Raw genomic sequence first — 16,881 nt, 5'->3', positions numbered from 1 at the left:
AGCTAGGATAGTGACTAGGCCGCTATTGACAATAACGGTAGTGCCCTTCTTCCCGCAATCAATGTTGAGCCATCTATCTACCAAGAGCCTCAAAGAATGGTAAGGCTTGGTGTGTACTCTTCCAATGTTCAAAGCCGATTCAAGGAGAATAAAATCAAGTTTGGTGAAATGGTTGGTATCTTTCCTTGCAATTATGGTGTTACCCACGACCTTGTGCCATACTCTTATGCCCGGATGGTGGACCAAAAGAGCACGACTCGCATGAAAATCCTCAAATTTCTTCCCGGAGATTGCCTCCCAAAGAGGTTCGGGGTCATACTTTCCATAATTCTTGAAATAACGCGGTTCATCACTAAGACCCAAAATTTCACTCAATTCCCTAAAGGTAATGCGTCTACTAACATTAGCTAGACGAAACTCGAGATTCTCCCTATTCTCAACTTTGGTGACTTTCAAGGAACTCAAAAATTCCAAGGTAAGGGAGGGGTATGTCAATTCCTTTGTTTCAAACAATTTCTTCAACCCCATGGCATTGAAAAAGGCTCTAGTTTGCTCAAGAACACCCAATTTTTCTAAGGTATCTTCACATATAAATTTGGTGGATTGTAATGACTTCATAGCAAACTTGACAAAGGTATTTCTATGGGTATCGGAAATAAAAATTACCTCCGGATAATGCAAAAGTTGATCGATTTCCGGAGTAGAAGGTGTTGTTGCTCCCATAGAAGGTTGTTGTTGCTGTTGCACTTCCAGCTACCACCATAGCCAATGCTTTCTTTGTTTGAAGAGCCTTTTGCCTTTGTGAGAGTGCCTTAGCCTTTGGTGCCTTTGTTGTCTTTGTTGCTCCCTTAGTCCTTGCCATTGATGAACTAACCAAGAAAAGAATGAAAAATCTTCAATTTGTAGTATACCCAAATCGATTTGAAGGTGAAAGGCTTTGCCTTTATGAAATCAAAAATCGACTCAAAGGTTGAAAATTTTGTGCTTGGTTTTTATTTTTATTGAAGAAGGAGTGATTGATTTGTTGTTGGAAGGATGGTTTGATTTGTTTTTGGTGAATGTTGTTGAGGGTTTTTGTTTTTGTGATGGAGAGGATGAGGGTTTTTGTTTTTGTGATGGAGAGGATGAGGGTTTTGATGTTGTGGGTAGTGTTTATGAATGAATGAATGAAGGTGGGAGGGGTTTTAAAGAGACCGAAATTTTCGAATCTGCAGGGGCAATCCGTGCGGATTCTGCCCAATCCGTGCGGATTCTGCTCTTTCTGGGCTTTAGAAAACTCGCCTAAAGACGGACGAATTCGGTGGAAGACGCTCGGATTTGCTTGACACGGGACGGGCAGATTTGCTTGAAGACGGATGGATTTCAGTCCAGAAAATTTTGCTTGTTTTCCTCAGCTGCAAAGACGGACGTCTTTCTTACAAGACGGGCGGATTCTTCAAGACGGGCGGATTCTTGCTCAGGACGCCCGGATTCAGTCACAGTCAAGAAATTTTCAAAATTTAGCTCAGTTCAGGACGGGCGTCTTCTCCGCAGTACGCTCGTATTACTAAAGACGGGCGGATTCTGTGGAATCCGCTCGGATTCTTCCCCTGTGTACACGGATTCAGTTCTATCCGTGCACAATGCATTTCCCTTACCATTCTTCCATTCTTTCTTCAAGTCTTGTGTTCTTCATTGTGGGGGCACTACTAGGCATGGATAGCCTAGGCAATTGTCATCCCCACACTAAGCTAAAAGCACTACACATCAATTGAAATTGTTAGTCCCTCCCTCACTTCTCTCAAACATGACAATTATTTTGATCAAAGTAAATAAAAATCCAAAGATGACAAAAAATGCAATACAAGAATTGAAATGTAAGTTAGGGAGTTAGAAATATTTACAAATGGTGCTTTAGGGAGGACTCCACCAAACTCTCATTCTTGATGAGATGTCAAGGGGGCATGTCCAAGGTGTTGTTGATGTTGCTCAACACCTTGAAGAAGTAATCAAAGGCTTGTTCATTATCATGGTAGAGGTCTTCAATAGACCTTGGCCTTTGTTGTTGGTCTTGATCGATGGCATTACCAATGTAGGGATTAAAAATCCCTTCAAATTCGTCGTCCCAAAGACCACAAACTTCATTAAGTTGATCATTGAAAATCTCTTGCTTAGATGGAGACAACTCTCCCAATTTCTTCTCTTGGCCAATGAGGCCATCCTCTTCTTCCTTGGTTGATTTTGATGAGCTTTGCAAGCTCTCCTTGTCATAATTCACTTGCTCTTTGAATGGAGCATCTTCAATTTTCTTCTTCCATTGGAGTTCCGATTTCTTCCTTTCATCCTTTCGGCTATAATGATCAATCATGAAACATTGTTCATGCAAACGAGGAGCTCTCATAGTCTTGTCAAGGTTAAAAGTTATGCTTTCATCTCCCACTTCTAGAGTGAGCTCACCATGTTTCACATCAATCACCGCACCCGCGGTGTGTAGGAAAGGTCTTCCTAGGATGATTGGAATGTTGGAATCTTCCTCCATATCAACAATGACAAAGTCCACCGGGATGAAAAACTTCCCAATTCGCACGGGGACATCTTCCCATATCCCTAATGGTGTCTTCGTCGATCTATCGGCCATTTGGAGTATGATGTTGGTGCATTTAAGCTCTCCCATCCCCAACCTTTTACTCACCGAGTACGGCATGACACTCACACTAGCCTCTAGATCACATAAGGCTTTGTTGATCGTTGTGTCGCCAATGGTACACGGTATTGAGAAGCTTCCCGGATCCTTTAACTTTGGAGGTGAACTCCCTTGAAGTATTGCACTACTCACCTTAGTGAAGGCGATAGTCTCAAGTTTCCGGATCGACTTCTTCTTTGTGAGGATATCTTTCATGTATTTCGCATAGGGTCAAGACGTGATTGATTAATTCCGTGAAAGGAATTGAGACTTCCAAATTCTTCACAATTTCCATGAACTTTCCAAGTTGATCATCAAATTTGGGCTTGGCTTGACGACTTGGAAAAGGGAGTCTAATCACAATGGGCTCCTTCTCCTTGGCCTTGTCTTCATTTTTCTTTGAACTTTCTTCTTTTGATGATTCTCCATCTTTGGAGCTTTGCATAATTTCTTCCTTTTCACTAGCTTCCACAACTTCATCCTCAACTTGCTTCTTCGGTGCTTCATACCTTGTACCACTTCTCAAGTGAATGGCACTAACCGTTTCATGTCTAGGGGGATTACTTTGAGGTGGTAATTGCCCCTTTTGTCTTTGTGAGCTTGAAGATGCTAGTTGAGTCAATTGTGTTTCCAACATCTTGGTGTGAGCTAGAATGTTGTTGATGGTGGTTTCCTTTGCTTGGCTATCTTTTTGCATTTGAGTGAAAAATTCTTGTTGATTCTTTTGCATTTTGGAGGACCGCTTTTTGGACATCGAAACCTTGGTCATTTTGGTGATTGTATGGATTTTGATTTTGGTAACCTTGGTTTTGATTGTAAAAGGGTATTTGATTTTGGTTTCTCATGGGTGGTGGAGTGTATGTTGTTTGAGGGTTTTGAACATTTTGGCTTTTGTATGAGAGATTTGGATGGAATTTGGTGTTTTCATTGTAAAAGTTGGAATAAGGGGTACCACTCTTGTATGCTTGGAAAGCATTCACTTGTTCATTTGTTCCCCTACATTCACCTTGGTCATCTCCCAAAGTTCCATAATTCTCACATATCCCATTTGGGATTGATGAGGATGCCGTCATGGCATTAACATGATGCTTTGATGATTTTGAGTTTTCCTCAAGTCTAGCCATAGCTTGTTCAAACTTCAAGTTGATTGTGTCAATGTGAGCACTAAGTTGAGCACCCAATTGAGTAACGGAGTCCACTTCATGCTTTCCTCCTCTAGTAGCCTTGCGAGGTCTACTATATTGTGAGTTATGGACCGCCATTTCCTCAATCTTGTTCCATGTTTGATTATCATCAACTTCGGTGAACATTCCATTTGATCCCATATTGAGAATGTTCCTAGAATCTTCATATAAACCATTCCAAAATTGTTGTACCAAAACCATTCGCTAAGTCCATGGTGAGGACATGAGCGACAAATTCCCTTGAACCGCTCCCAAGCTTCATACAAAGATTCTTCATCCCTTTGCTTAAAACCCGTAATTTGAGCTCTTAGCATGTTAGTCTTTTCCGGTGGGTAGAATTTTTTGTAGAAAGCTAGAGCCAACTTCTTCCAAGAATCTATTCCAAGGGTGGCCTTATCAAGGCCCTTTAACCATTGCTTCGCGGTGCCGATTAAGGAAAAAGGAAATAAGACCCATCTAATTTGGTCTTGAGTCACACCCATTTGAGAGATTGCATCACAATAGTCGCAAAAGGTTTCCATATGAGAATGAGGGTCCTCACTAGGCATCCCCCCAAATTGGCTCCTCTCAACTAATTGGATGAAGGCGGACTTGGCAATAAAATTTCCGGTTAGATGTTGCGGTGTAGGAGTACCATTTGGTAGATTCTCCTCGGTGGGTACGGAGTGTGACGAGAATTTAGGCATTGTAGGTGGATTTTGTGGGGTATTGTGTAATGGGTTCTCTTCTCCTTCTATTACGAAAGGATTGACAAACTCACTAGTGGGTTGAGCAACTTCACTAATACCTCTTAAATTCCTCCTAACAAGTCTCCTATTGTTCGTCAAGGTTCTTTCGATTTCACGGTCAAAAGGTAACAAATCACCTTGTAACCTTCTAGACATGCAAAATATCAAACAACTCGAAAACAATTAGAACAAACCTTGAGGAGTTTTACTTCCCCAAGGTGAAGAAAGACACAACTAATAACAATAAAAAGAAATCTAAATCAAGTAAACACCGTCCCCGGCAACGGCGCCATTTTTGATGCGAGTCCGTTTCGTGTTCACAAATTAAGATGTGGTCGTTGGGTCACGGTCGAATCAAAACACAATTTATAGCTTCACAAACAACTCTACAATTAGTAAAGAGGCAAGTAAAGGTCGGATCCCAAGGGACGGGTATTGAAATGAGATTTCTATTGCAACTAGTGGTGTCTAAGGGGTGTCACAAATTGGGTTGATGTAGAAGGTCACTAAACTAAAATAGCAATGAAAATAAACAAGCAAGATGAATAAAAGGGGTGTAAACAATTGATTAAAGGCACTAGGATGTCATGGGATCATAGGGGAATCATGGGATATGATCATACAAACATGTTTTCAAATTATAAGTAAGCAATTATTGTTGTGATGGATTGAGTTGGGTTATATCTTACAATCCTAGGAAAGTTTGGGTCCCGGAGCCGAATCGATTAGATTGTACAACACCTACAAGTCGACTTAATCTTCCCTACTCAACAACATGCATGGTCTAATGAGACTCGAGTTGGGTTATGTCTTACAAGTCTCATTGAAAAGATAGAAGATGATAGTAAATGCAAGGATTCATAGGCTTAGCATTTCATCAAATATAACATGTGCATGAGTTGAGATCAAAACAAGCAAGCAAATAAAACATGAAAGCATATTAAATTAAGCATGAATCATTCCCCATGTTGGTTTCCCCTAATCACCCATTAACCCTAGCTAAGAGACTACTCACTCATTATCATGTTGATCATGCTAGCAAGGTTGTCAATCATACCAACAATATGAAACATGATGAATAAATGAAAGTAATTAACAATAATTAAAAAGGGATTAAGAGATTATACCTACTAATGATTCCAATAATAAAGCAAAGATAAAAGAAGTACTTGAATGCTTGATTGAGAGGTTGTCAATCACCCAACAATAACCCAAATAATCTTCAATTACCCAAAATAAAGGATGAACAAAAGAGAGATTAAAGAACTAAAACTTGGATTAAAACTTGATTAATACTTGATTACAATATTAAAGAGAGATTTGATTGATATTAACTACACTAATTATTGATAAGAAGAACATGCTCCTCTAATTAGACTAATGGGGTATTTATAGTGGAAATTAGGGAGGATGCATTAGGGTTAACTAAGGGCTAAACTAGTAATTACACTTTTTAGATTGAGCAAGGAGGAGCCGGTATTTTTCGAGAGAAGGGCTTATTTCTTCGTAGCTTGGAGAAGAGGAAAACGTGTTGTGCTGGAATCCGGGCGGAATAAGGTCGGGACGGGCGGATTCTGGCGTTGGAATCCGAGCGGATTCAGGGGAATCCGGTCGGATTGTGGAGGTGGAATCCGAGCGGATTCAAACATAGCCGCACGGATTGTGCAGCTGCGGGACGGACGGATTGGTGACAATCCGCTCGGATTGTCACTTAGCAACATATCTTCTTCTTTTCTTCCCTTTTCTTCATAAAGTCCTTGGGGATTTCCTTGGGGACTCAAGGATCCTTTCTCAACATTGCTCTTCTACTATAATATGTACAAAGGCCTTCTAATCTTGTCTCTCCTTGATGCTTGGTCATTGAATTCGATCAATTTAGTCTCGTTTTGCCATGAAAATGCAAGATTCTTACTCCTTTCCTACCAAGGGATCAAAATCTAAAAGAATATGCAAAACAAAGAACTAAAGATAAGAAATGACCCAAATATGCACTAAAAAGCATGGGAACAAGGCTAATTCGGGGGCTAAATATGCGCTAATTATGGTAACATCATCGTCCAAAAGAACGAGTTCTTCATATCTATCCCTATTCCATTCTGCTTCTACTGAGGTTTGGTATCCCCATAACGCGAAGGGTATCTTGTTAGGCCAATCTCAATAATTATCGATCATTTTCTTGAGGATCATGACGACATTTTTTGTGGCTGCTTCTACTGCACCATTAGTCTGAGGTCGGTAGGGCGGGGAATGATGATGCTTGATTTTGTACCTGGCCAACAAATGTTCGATTTCGGCTTGAAAATGGGACCCGTTGTCACTGATTATCTCATGTGGACACCCATATCGACAAATGATATTGGTTTGTATGAACTTAGCCATATGCTTGGATGTCAAAGTAGTATATGGCGTTGCTTCAACCAATTTTGTGAAGTAGTCGATGGCTACCAAAATGAAACAATGACCACCCGTCCCAGCTGGAGTGATCTTCCCTATGATGTCAATTCCCAAAGTGTAAAATGGCCAAGGAGATGTCATCGTATATAGTAGAGACGGTGGAACGTGTTGTACATTCCCGAAGATCTGGCAATTGTCGCAATGCCTTACGTATTTGATGCAATTTGTCTCCATCGTTGTCCAATAGTATCCTAGACGCATGATTTTCTTTGCCATAATTGGTCCACTTATATGAGGACCGCATTCTCCATCATGGACTTCTTCCATAACTTTCTTTGCTTTTGAATGATCAAGGCAAAGAAAATTGATACCTTGTGGCATTCTTTTGTTTAACTCCCTTGATTTTGACATACTGATATGCTAATAGACAAATCGCTCGTTGTCCCCTCTTATCCATATCGGGTGGGTATATGTCGTAGAGCTTGTAGTTTAGAATGGCTTGATACCAAGGCTCCTCATGACTTTCGTTTTCATCAGTGAGAAAATGCACATAGGCTGGCTTAGACCATCGTTCAATACATAACGACATCTCTATCATGTTGTCGGGCATGTTGATCAAGGATGCAAGTTTCGCAAGAGCGTCTGCAAACTGATAATTTTCTCTAGGTAGATGTAAGTAAATGACTTGGTCAAAGAATTGAGCCACTTGATCTACTAGCTTGATATGGTGCAAGAATTTCACTTCGGATTTTCCAAGACCCAGTGATTTGATTGATGATTAAAGATGAGTCGCCATGGACTCGAAGTCTTTTGATACCTAGACTGACTGCTACTTGTAAACTGATGGGCAGGCCTCATATTTTGCTGCGTTATTAGTCACCTCGAAGTCGAGTTTGACAAAATTAGTGTATGCTCGCCTTCAGGAGAAATGAGCAACACTCCTATACCATATCCTCTTTAATTGGAATCCCCATCGAAGTAGGGGTCTCACGATTCTCCGTCGGTGTACAAAATGTCTTCATCTGGAAATGACCATGTATCTACTACTTGGGTATCATGAATAGGATTGTCTGCGAAGAATTCGGCTACTGCTCCTCCTTTGATGACCTTCAGGGGTACGTATTTGAGATCGAACTCTGAGAGCATTAAATTCCACCTTGCCAAACATCCATTTAAGACGGGTTTCTCGAAAATGTATTTGACAGGATCTATCTTTGAGTACACCTTGACGGAATAGCTAAGCATATAATAGTGTAGCTTATTTGTTGCCCACACAAGAGCGAGGCATGTCTTCTCAAGTAGTGTATACTTAGTCTCATATTGAGGTGACTGTGAGGTATAGAGATAAGGGTTGGTCTTTCTACGGTGGCATTAGAACTGGTGGCTTAGCCAATATCTCCTTGATTCTGTCAAATGCCTTTTAACAATCGTCATCCCATATGGTGTGGTCCGTTTTCTTGAGCTTTTTGAATATAGGTTCGTAAATTATGGTGAGCTTTGAAATAAAACGACTGATGTATCGTACTTTTCCCAGGAAACCCCAAACTTCCTTTTCTGTCTGCGGCTGTGGCATCTCGATTAGAGCGTTGATCTTGGATGGATCAATCTCTATTCCTCTTTGACTGACTATGATAAGTCTAAAGTCGTATCACCTTAAACAAAGTAAACCTAAATTACTACTAACTAATAGCTAGCGGTAAGAAGGGTCGAATCCACAGAGAGGCGAGGTAATTATTCTAGTTTGTTGATGTTTAAGTCTGTCTTTAAGTAACAATTTTATGGGGGATTTGGTTGGTTTGGTTTCTAACAACTAATAGCAATGTAAATAAAGGATGAATTCAAATATATTAAAAGAGTCTAGGGATCGGGTTCAGTAGGTAGTCATCAAAGGGTAAGGTTTAACTCATTGATTGAGCAATTTATATTGTTGAAAGTCATATGATCGGTCGATTCTAATATGTCTTTTTAGATCTAACTTAACATGCAATCGCTATTATTAAGTCGGTCTAATTCAATTATTGTTGGCCTATACTAGTCTTAACCCTGTCGTTGATAATCCTAGTTTATGCAAGACTAATTAATCAATTCTGATCAGTAATTAACTAATTAGAAGTAGAATAATAATTTTTTTTTTTTGCAAGAAAAGCAAGCCATATTATTCATCCAATCGGGAATAAAGAAGGCCAATCTTACAAAAGTATATCCAATAATTAGCAATTAAAACTCGCTACTATCTCATCCTCATAAGATGGGTGAGTTACAAAAAGAAGCCTTACACCTACTATATATTGTATACGTTTGATAATGTATTCAATGCTATGCTCTATACCTCGAAAAATCCTTGCATTCCTTTCTTCCCAAATACTATAAACTGCGGCATTTAGACAGCTAGAGTACCAGTTTGCCTTCCAATGTCTCTGCACCCTTCTGTTTGTAATCCATCTCAGTTCCCTTCTTATATCCATTGTTCTATCTTGCATACCCCGCCATTGCAACACTCCCTTCCATACAGCTGCAGTAAAGGAGCATTTGAAGAATAGGTGAGTGTGTGTCTCATTTGTTGCCTTACACATAATACACCGATTCACTAGGCAGATCCCGTTCTGATTGAGTTTATCAATAGTAGCTAACCGTCTTTGCATTGAAAGTACCATTATAAAATTGTGCTTAGGTAAGACAGCTCTCTGCCACACACCTCTATACCAACTTATCCTCTGTGATTTTTCTCGAAAATGATAATAAATCAATCTAAGTTTCAACCTGCCTCCCTTAGTACAGTTGTTTAGTACACTTCTTTCTATTTCAAGACTGCCTGCTCTGGCTATCAAATCATTCCTCACAATCAGGATACTCCTCCAACTTTCTGAATGATAAGGTTTGATTGACATGGTCCAAAAGTTAGTAGACTTAATGTTATACATCTGATTCCAATTGGACCACAGGCTATCGGAATTATTGTCAATTGCCCATATCCTTTTACTTTTAATGATTTTGTTCCATGATAGGACTTCCTTAATATCATAGCCTCCTACAGTATGTGGGACGCAGCAAGATGTCCAGCTTTTCATTACCAACTTCCTTTGACCTTCCTCTGAGTTCCACAAAAAGTTCCTGCAAAATTTCGTTATCAGCTTTAAAACTTCGTTTGGTATCAATAGAGTTGCACACCAGTATTGTTCCATCCCTAATATAACAGTGTTTATCAAACTGATCTTTCCTGCATAAGATATTCTGTGAGTTGACCAGTTATGTAAAGCACTTTGAATCTTGTTGAGTAGGTCATCAAACATAGCCTTGTTTAGCCTTCCCTCATTCAATGGCACCCCTAAGTATCTGAAAGGGAAAGCTCCCTCGGTATAGCATGTATTACTCAGAATACTTTGCTAAATTTCCTCCCTTATCCCTCCCATATAAATATTGGACTTATCCGGATTTGCTACTAATCCAGACATTTTTGCAAAAAAAAAATGCAAGGAATCTTCCACTACTTGAACAGATGGAGTATCCCCCATCACAAAAATCATCAAATCATCTGTAAAGATGAGATGATTAAGCCCAATTTTCCCGCATTTTGGATGATAAGTAACCTGATGCTTGTTGTGAATCCTTCTAAGAATCCGTGACAAAATTTCCATGCTCAGAACAAATATGAAGGGAGAGAGGGGATCCCCTTGTCTCACACCACTAGCCCCTTTAAAGTATCCAGCACAATCTCCATTAATCTTAATGATGAACCAAGTAGAAGTTATGCAGCCCATTAAACCACTTTTGAAACTGAGGAGGAAAGTTAAAGATCTGTAAAATCTTTCCTATGAAATCCCATTGAAGTGAATCAAATGCTTTTTTGATATCCACTTTAATGAGACACCTACGTGAAATCCCCTTCTGTCCATATCCTTTAATCAGAGACCGGGTAAGCATGATGTTTTCAAAGATACATCTACCTTCCATAAAAGCCCATTGCTCCTTCCCCATTATTCTAGGTAATAAGGGTTTAAACCTACTACAAATAATTTTGCTCACAGTCTTGTAAAAGACTGTACAACAGGCCAAAGGTCTGAAGTCCATCACTGAAGTAACCACTTGCTTCTTAGGTATCAATGCCAAAAGAGTAATATTAGCTTGGGTTGGCATTGTTCCTGCTCTGAAAAAAGCAGTAACTGCATCACATAAATCTCCTTAAATGATATGCCAGGAATTCTTAAAGAACTGAGAAGAGAAACCATCTTGTCCCGGACTTTTATTGGAATCAATTGAGAACAGTGCTTTTTTAATCTCCATTTCTTCCACTGGTCTGCACAGTTGTGCCCAATCTGATTCCTGAATCTTTGGCCCCTTCATATCCTCAATAGGCAGATCCATAATTTCCACTCTTCCACCCAAGAGCCATTGGTAATAATCCACAAAAGCAGCATTAACCTCAGTAATTCCTTCCCTTAGATTTCCTCCTCTATCATTGATTTTTCCAATAATACTTTGATTCATTCGTACAACTATTTTGGCAAAGAAATAACTGTTGGGGCATCATGGTATTTAATACTTTGAATCTTAGCCCTCTGAATCAAACTGCTCCTCTCAGTTTGCCTTAATCTCCAATATTTATCCAATAATTCTTTCTCATTCTCAAGAATATGAGAGTCCAATGGAGTCTCCTGAACTTGCTTTTGGCAATCATCCAAAGCATGTTTTGCTTATCTAACCCTAATAAATAACCCTGAGTAACTTGACTTATGAAGTTCTATTAACTGTTTCCTTACCTTCTTTAGCTTGGCAAACAACTTAAACATGGCATTACCCCCTTGTTGACATTTCCCACGCCTGAGCAACAATATTATCATAATCCATGTGCTCTTCCTAGCTGTTTAAGTAGCTGAATTTCTTTTTAATCTGATAAGCTTCCTTTATCTGAACCAAAAGTGGTGAGTGGTCTGAAATCCCAGAGGGCAAAATTGTCACCTGAGTGTGAGGGTACTGCACCAACCAATATGGGTTAGTGAGCACTCTATCCAGCTTGGACCAAACTCTAGCCTCCACATCTCTTATGCTTGTCCAAGTGTGTTCACAACCAAAGCTCTGAACATCATCCAAATTACTATCCAATTGACATTGATTAAAAGCAAGAATCTCAGTTAAAGAAGGTGGATTGGGGCCAATCCTCTCCTCCATAGCCCTAAAAATATTAAAATCCCCTAAGATTATCCACTCTGAAACAGTAGGTGCAATCTGCCTCAACTCATCCCATAAAATTTCCCTTTCACTGGCATCATTACTCCCATATATAAAAGTAACATAAACAGTTTTGTTTGTTACATGATGCAAGAGCTCAACATGTATCAATTGTTCATGCACTCTAGATGAAAGAAGAGTCACCAAACCTTTATTCAAAAAAACCCAAATTCTCCCATCCCCTTAAACTAAAAGAATAAGAGATTCTCAAATTTTCCCGCCTAAATGAGTTGCTCTATATTGGGCTTTGGGCTTCATTATATCCTATCTTTGACTAGGACATACTGATTTATTTCATACAATAAATAATTCTATGACATTTAAAAAGAGGATAATATTTTTTCAACTTGCATTCCCCTTTATTTACTACTAAGAGAATAAAATTTAGTTGGCTAAATAAGGAAACAAAACTCTATTTTTATTAAATTATTATCTTTTAGTTAAGATATATTTAATCATTATAATTTTTTTATTTAAATTATAATATTTTAATTTAAAAATAAAACAAAACTGGTATAAATCTAAAATTCGTATATGAAAAACCGAAAAATTTGATATTATTAGTTTCGCATAACTTTTTTTACCAAGTACGAGTATTTAGTTCGTATAAAAAAATTATGAACTTATATTATTAATTTCTTGACAAAAAAAAACTTTAAAATTATTTGAGATAATTTATTAATTTAAATCATTAGTTTTGTGATGAAAAATTTCATTAAAATATACATTTCTTGAAATTACATAATTCTAAATATGAAAAATTAATAATACGTCAATTTTAAATCTTAGATAATACATTATAAAGTAATTAAAAGATCTATGAATACCGCGCATGTATGCGCGGGATCCATACTAGTTATAATGATGAGAATAATTATTCAGGATACTATAAGAAGGAAATAGCCTACTAATAGCAGCAGAATTATTTATTCTAACTCTAGTTTCCAACAAACCAAACACCTCAATTTTATTCAATTTTAGATAACCCCTAACTTCCCCCTACTTTATTGGGTCATTAAACCCTCTTATGTTCCAAGATGAGATGATCATTTACCAGGATCAGGTGGTTCCCCATTCTAATTATCCTCCACTTGTTGTCCCTTATCCATATCCTCCTCAAAATGCAGCACTGAATATGTATTCTGTATAGAGATACCAGAATGTTCATGCCTCCTTAACACATGTGCTTCCTAAATCTCATCACCTGTCACAACAGCACCAGAACTAGTTGGACCTAGCACTTTGCATCCTGAACCCATCCCTTTTTCATTAGGAAGAAGGACTACCTCTGAATCAGTGAAAGATGAACCTAGTCCATGACATTCTGAGTTCTTTCCCACTTCACCAGAAACAGTTCCCTCTCCTAAGTTCAGGGAGCTATGGTCTAGTAAGTTGCTTCCTGAGTCCAGAGTTCCTGAGTGTTGGACTGGTTTGTAAATCTATGTCACTTTTTTTTACTTCAGTGCATCAATCTGATTGTTCAGTTTAGTAAATTTGCATTTCTCTTGTATGTGTCCCAATTTCCTACAATAATGGCAATAATGTGGTAGCCACTCGTATATAATCCGTTGTGTGGTTTCCCCATGATAAGGTGAATGAAGTTGCACAGTAGTTGGTAGCTCACCTGCTACATCTACTTCCACCAGAACACGAGCAAAGGATAGCTTAGACTTGTAGGTAGTGGGCAGATCGGCAAAGAGGAGATTCCCTGCAACACTAGCCATTTTACTCAACACCTTCTCTGACCACATAAAAGGATCCAAATCAGGAAACAATACCCACACAGGGACTGTAGATACTGAGTCCATTTCTTTAGAAAAAGTAGGTGTCCATTGTTTCAAAACCAACGTACTGGTACCCATGTTCCAAGGACCTCCTTTAAGAATCTCATTCATATCATGTTCAGAAAGAAATCGAAAGCTATACCATCCTATTTTATAATATTGTACAATAGGTCTATCAATATTCTTCCAATATTTCAGTATATATTCATCCACTTCCTTAATCTTAGGTTTAGAACCCAGAAAATTCCCCATTAATGTGTTTTGCCAAAATTTGATTTCATATATTACATCATCCTCCTCTACCACAGCAGTTTTAGAATCAGCACTGGTATCTCAAAAATGTAAACTCATACCCGGTTTTGGTTTTGCTACTGTACTCCAGGATTTAGTTCCAATACCTAACTCTGTTGCCAGTGATGGAATCGCCGAACTAGATGGGATATCAGTACCTGCTGCACGAGAAGTAGTTGTATCCACCGGTTTGTCCAATAATAGAGTAAGGTTCAGCAATTGACCAACCGTAGCACTTGTAGTAGAACCAGAAATCGTCGATTCCAGTGAATTTTCCGGCATCACCACGTCATTTGTAACTTGTTCTGCGAATGTTCCCTCCACAATCAGTTCTGTAATTCGCCATTATCATCTGTAGTAACTTGCTTATTACAAGCGCGAGTTTTAGCCATGGAAACAAGCTGAAAATCGAAGAAATTAAAACGTGTTTTTTGAGTTTTTCAGGGATTTCTTGAGAAAGAATTCATCTCTCTAACCATAGCTTAGTAGAACAATAATTAAACAACAATAGAAAGCAATTTAACAATCAATTCATAATAACCCCTTTTCTAACAACCTAGATCCCCTTTCACCCTAGATAACGAAATTAGTTACTCATACTAATAACAATAATAACAATATTGATATAAGAAAACATAATTAAGAACATAAAAGATGAACAAGCAATTGAAATAATAATTCAATAAAGATTAGAACAATACCGTAAAATAGCTTAGATCCGGAAGTAAGAACAATAATTAAACTAAACTAAGTATTTGAGAGTTTTCTAGGGTAAATTCTACTAAACCTACAAAAAATAAAGTGTAAATAAACTAGGGTACGATATTAAGTATTTATAATAAAATATAACCGACTTAAGGAAAATTGCGGAAACTATGGAAATAAGAGGTTCCTCGATCGAGCCTAGGGCTACTCGATCGAGTAACCAACTTCCTCGATCAAGCCTATGCTCAGTTGATCGAGGAACCATCCATCTTCAGCTCCTTTCTCCGTGTTGTCTTCTTATCTTTTCTTCCTTCATTCTTATGGATTCCCGTGCTATACTTCGTGTATTCCTTCATGCCCACTATGCGATGCCCATTTCATTCCTTTACTCCTCAAATGCATCATTCTGCATTAAACATCAAATAGCGGAAGTATCAACGTTCTAACATAAAAGGCATGTAAATAATATAAATTATCACGAAAACCGTATCAAAAGTAATTAAGGGGAGGCATAAATATGCATATAATTATGACTCATCAGACTACATACCCCAATAGCTTGTCGGACGTGACTCCAAACGCACATTTCTTAGGGTTAAGTCTCATGTTGTACTTGCGCAATCTGAGAAAGAACTTGCCAAGGTTGGCGATGTAACCTTGCCTATCCTTGGACTTGACAATCATGCCATCTACATATACCTCTACTTTTTTGTGCATCATGTCAAGTAACAGGGTAGTCGCGGTGCACTGATACGTTGCTCCAGCATTGATTAATCCGAATGGCATAACGGTGTAGCAATAAGTACCCCACTGGGTGACAAACGCTATTTTGTGCATATCTTCTTCAGCCATTTTGATTTGATTATACCCCGCATACCAATCCATAAAAGACAGGAGTGCATGATCATTTGTATTATCTACTAGTATGTCGATGTGTGGGAGTGAGAAATCGTCTTTTGGACTGGCCTTGTTTAGGTCCTTCAAATCAACACACACCCGGATTCGCCCATCCTTTTTGGGTACGGGGACTATATTAGCCACCCAGTCTGAATACTCGGAAACTTTGATGAACCCGACTTTGAATTTTTTTTCCACTTCCTCTTTGATCTTGAGAGCCCATTCTGTTCTCATTCGACGAAGTTTCTGTTTTACGAGTTTGAAACCTGGTTTGATTGGGATCCGATGTTCTGCAATATCCTTGTCTATCCCTGGCATATCCTTATAGGACTAATCGAACACGTCTTTGAATTCATGAAGAATGTCGATGAAGCGAGCTCTTTCATTTAGATCCAGGGCTGTCCCTATCCTAAGTTCTTGGGGTTCTAAGTTTGTCCTTACGTTGATAGGTTCAGTGTTCTCTATAACTGGTGCCCATTTACCCTCCTCTAGTATTTCTTTAATTATGTAGGTAGGTAGTTCGATTGAGTCTGGGTCAGGATCATCCTCAGTATCATCATAAACATAATTGCAATCAAGGTAACACGAAGAGTAAGCAGAATCATATTTATTCATATTAATGTTTGAAAATAGCTGAAACAAAAAAGTCATGTGTGCTGTAGTCAGTGGCGATAAAGGGACAGTTGTTGGGGCATTCCCCAAGCTACTGTTACTAGACGATGATAAACTAGGAGAAACAAAGGGATATGGAGTGACAACAGGAAGAGACTCTCTAACGACTTCCCTAGACTTAGACTCAGTTTCTGACTCCGACTCTGACTCAAATTCAAGCTGGTCGTCTTCTGGATCTCCTTTGAACATCTCTCTTCTCCAGTTGTGAGCTTGAAGAGCCTTCCTTGATTGTTGATCCATTTAATTGACTTTCTTCATCCTTTCTGTTGATTGGTTGGGTTTGCATCCGTGATGAGTGATGCGGGGTTGAAATGGTCATCCCAAAGTATCGTGATAAT

The 16,881-nt window shown here is 38.7% G+C and overlaps 1 non-coding gene across 1 annotated transcript; it reads left to right on the top strand.

Moving 5' to 3' along the window:
• The first annotated feature begins 4,053 nt into the window (after positions 1-4,053).
• Positions 4,054-4,160, top strand: LOC141625345 (small nucleolar RNA R71). The gene has a single exon (XR_012535135.1). It is a non-coding gene; the product is annotated as a small nucleolar RNA R71 (small nucleolar RNA).
• Positions 4,161-16,881: the final 12,721 nt, after the last annotated feature.

The sequence above is a fragment of the Silene latifolia genome, chromosome 1 (genome assembly GCF_048544455.1).
Source record: "Silene latifolia isolate original U9 population chromosome 1, ASM4854445v1, whole genome shotgun sequence".
Lineage (NCBI taxonomy): Eukaryota > Viridiplantae > Streptophyta > Magnoliopsida > Caryophyllales > Caryophyllaceae > Silene > Silene latifolia.
This window is presented reverse-complemented; position numbering and strand designations above follow the sequence as displayed.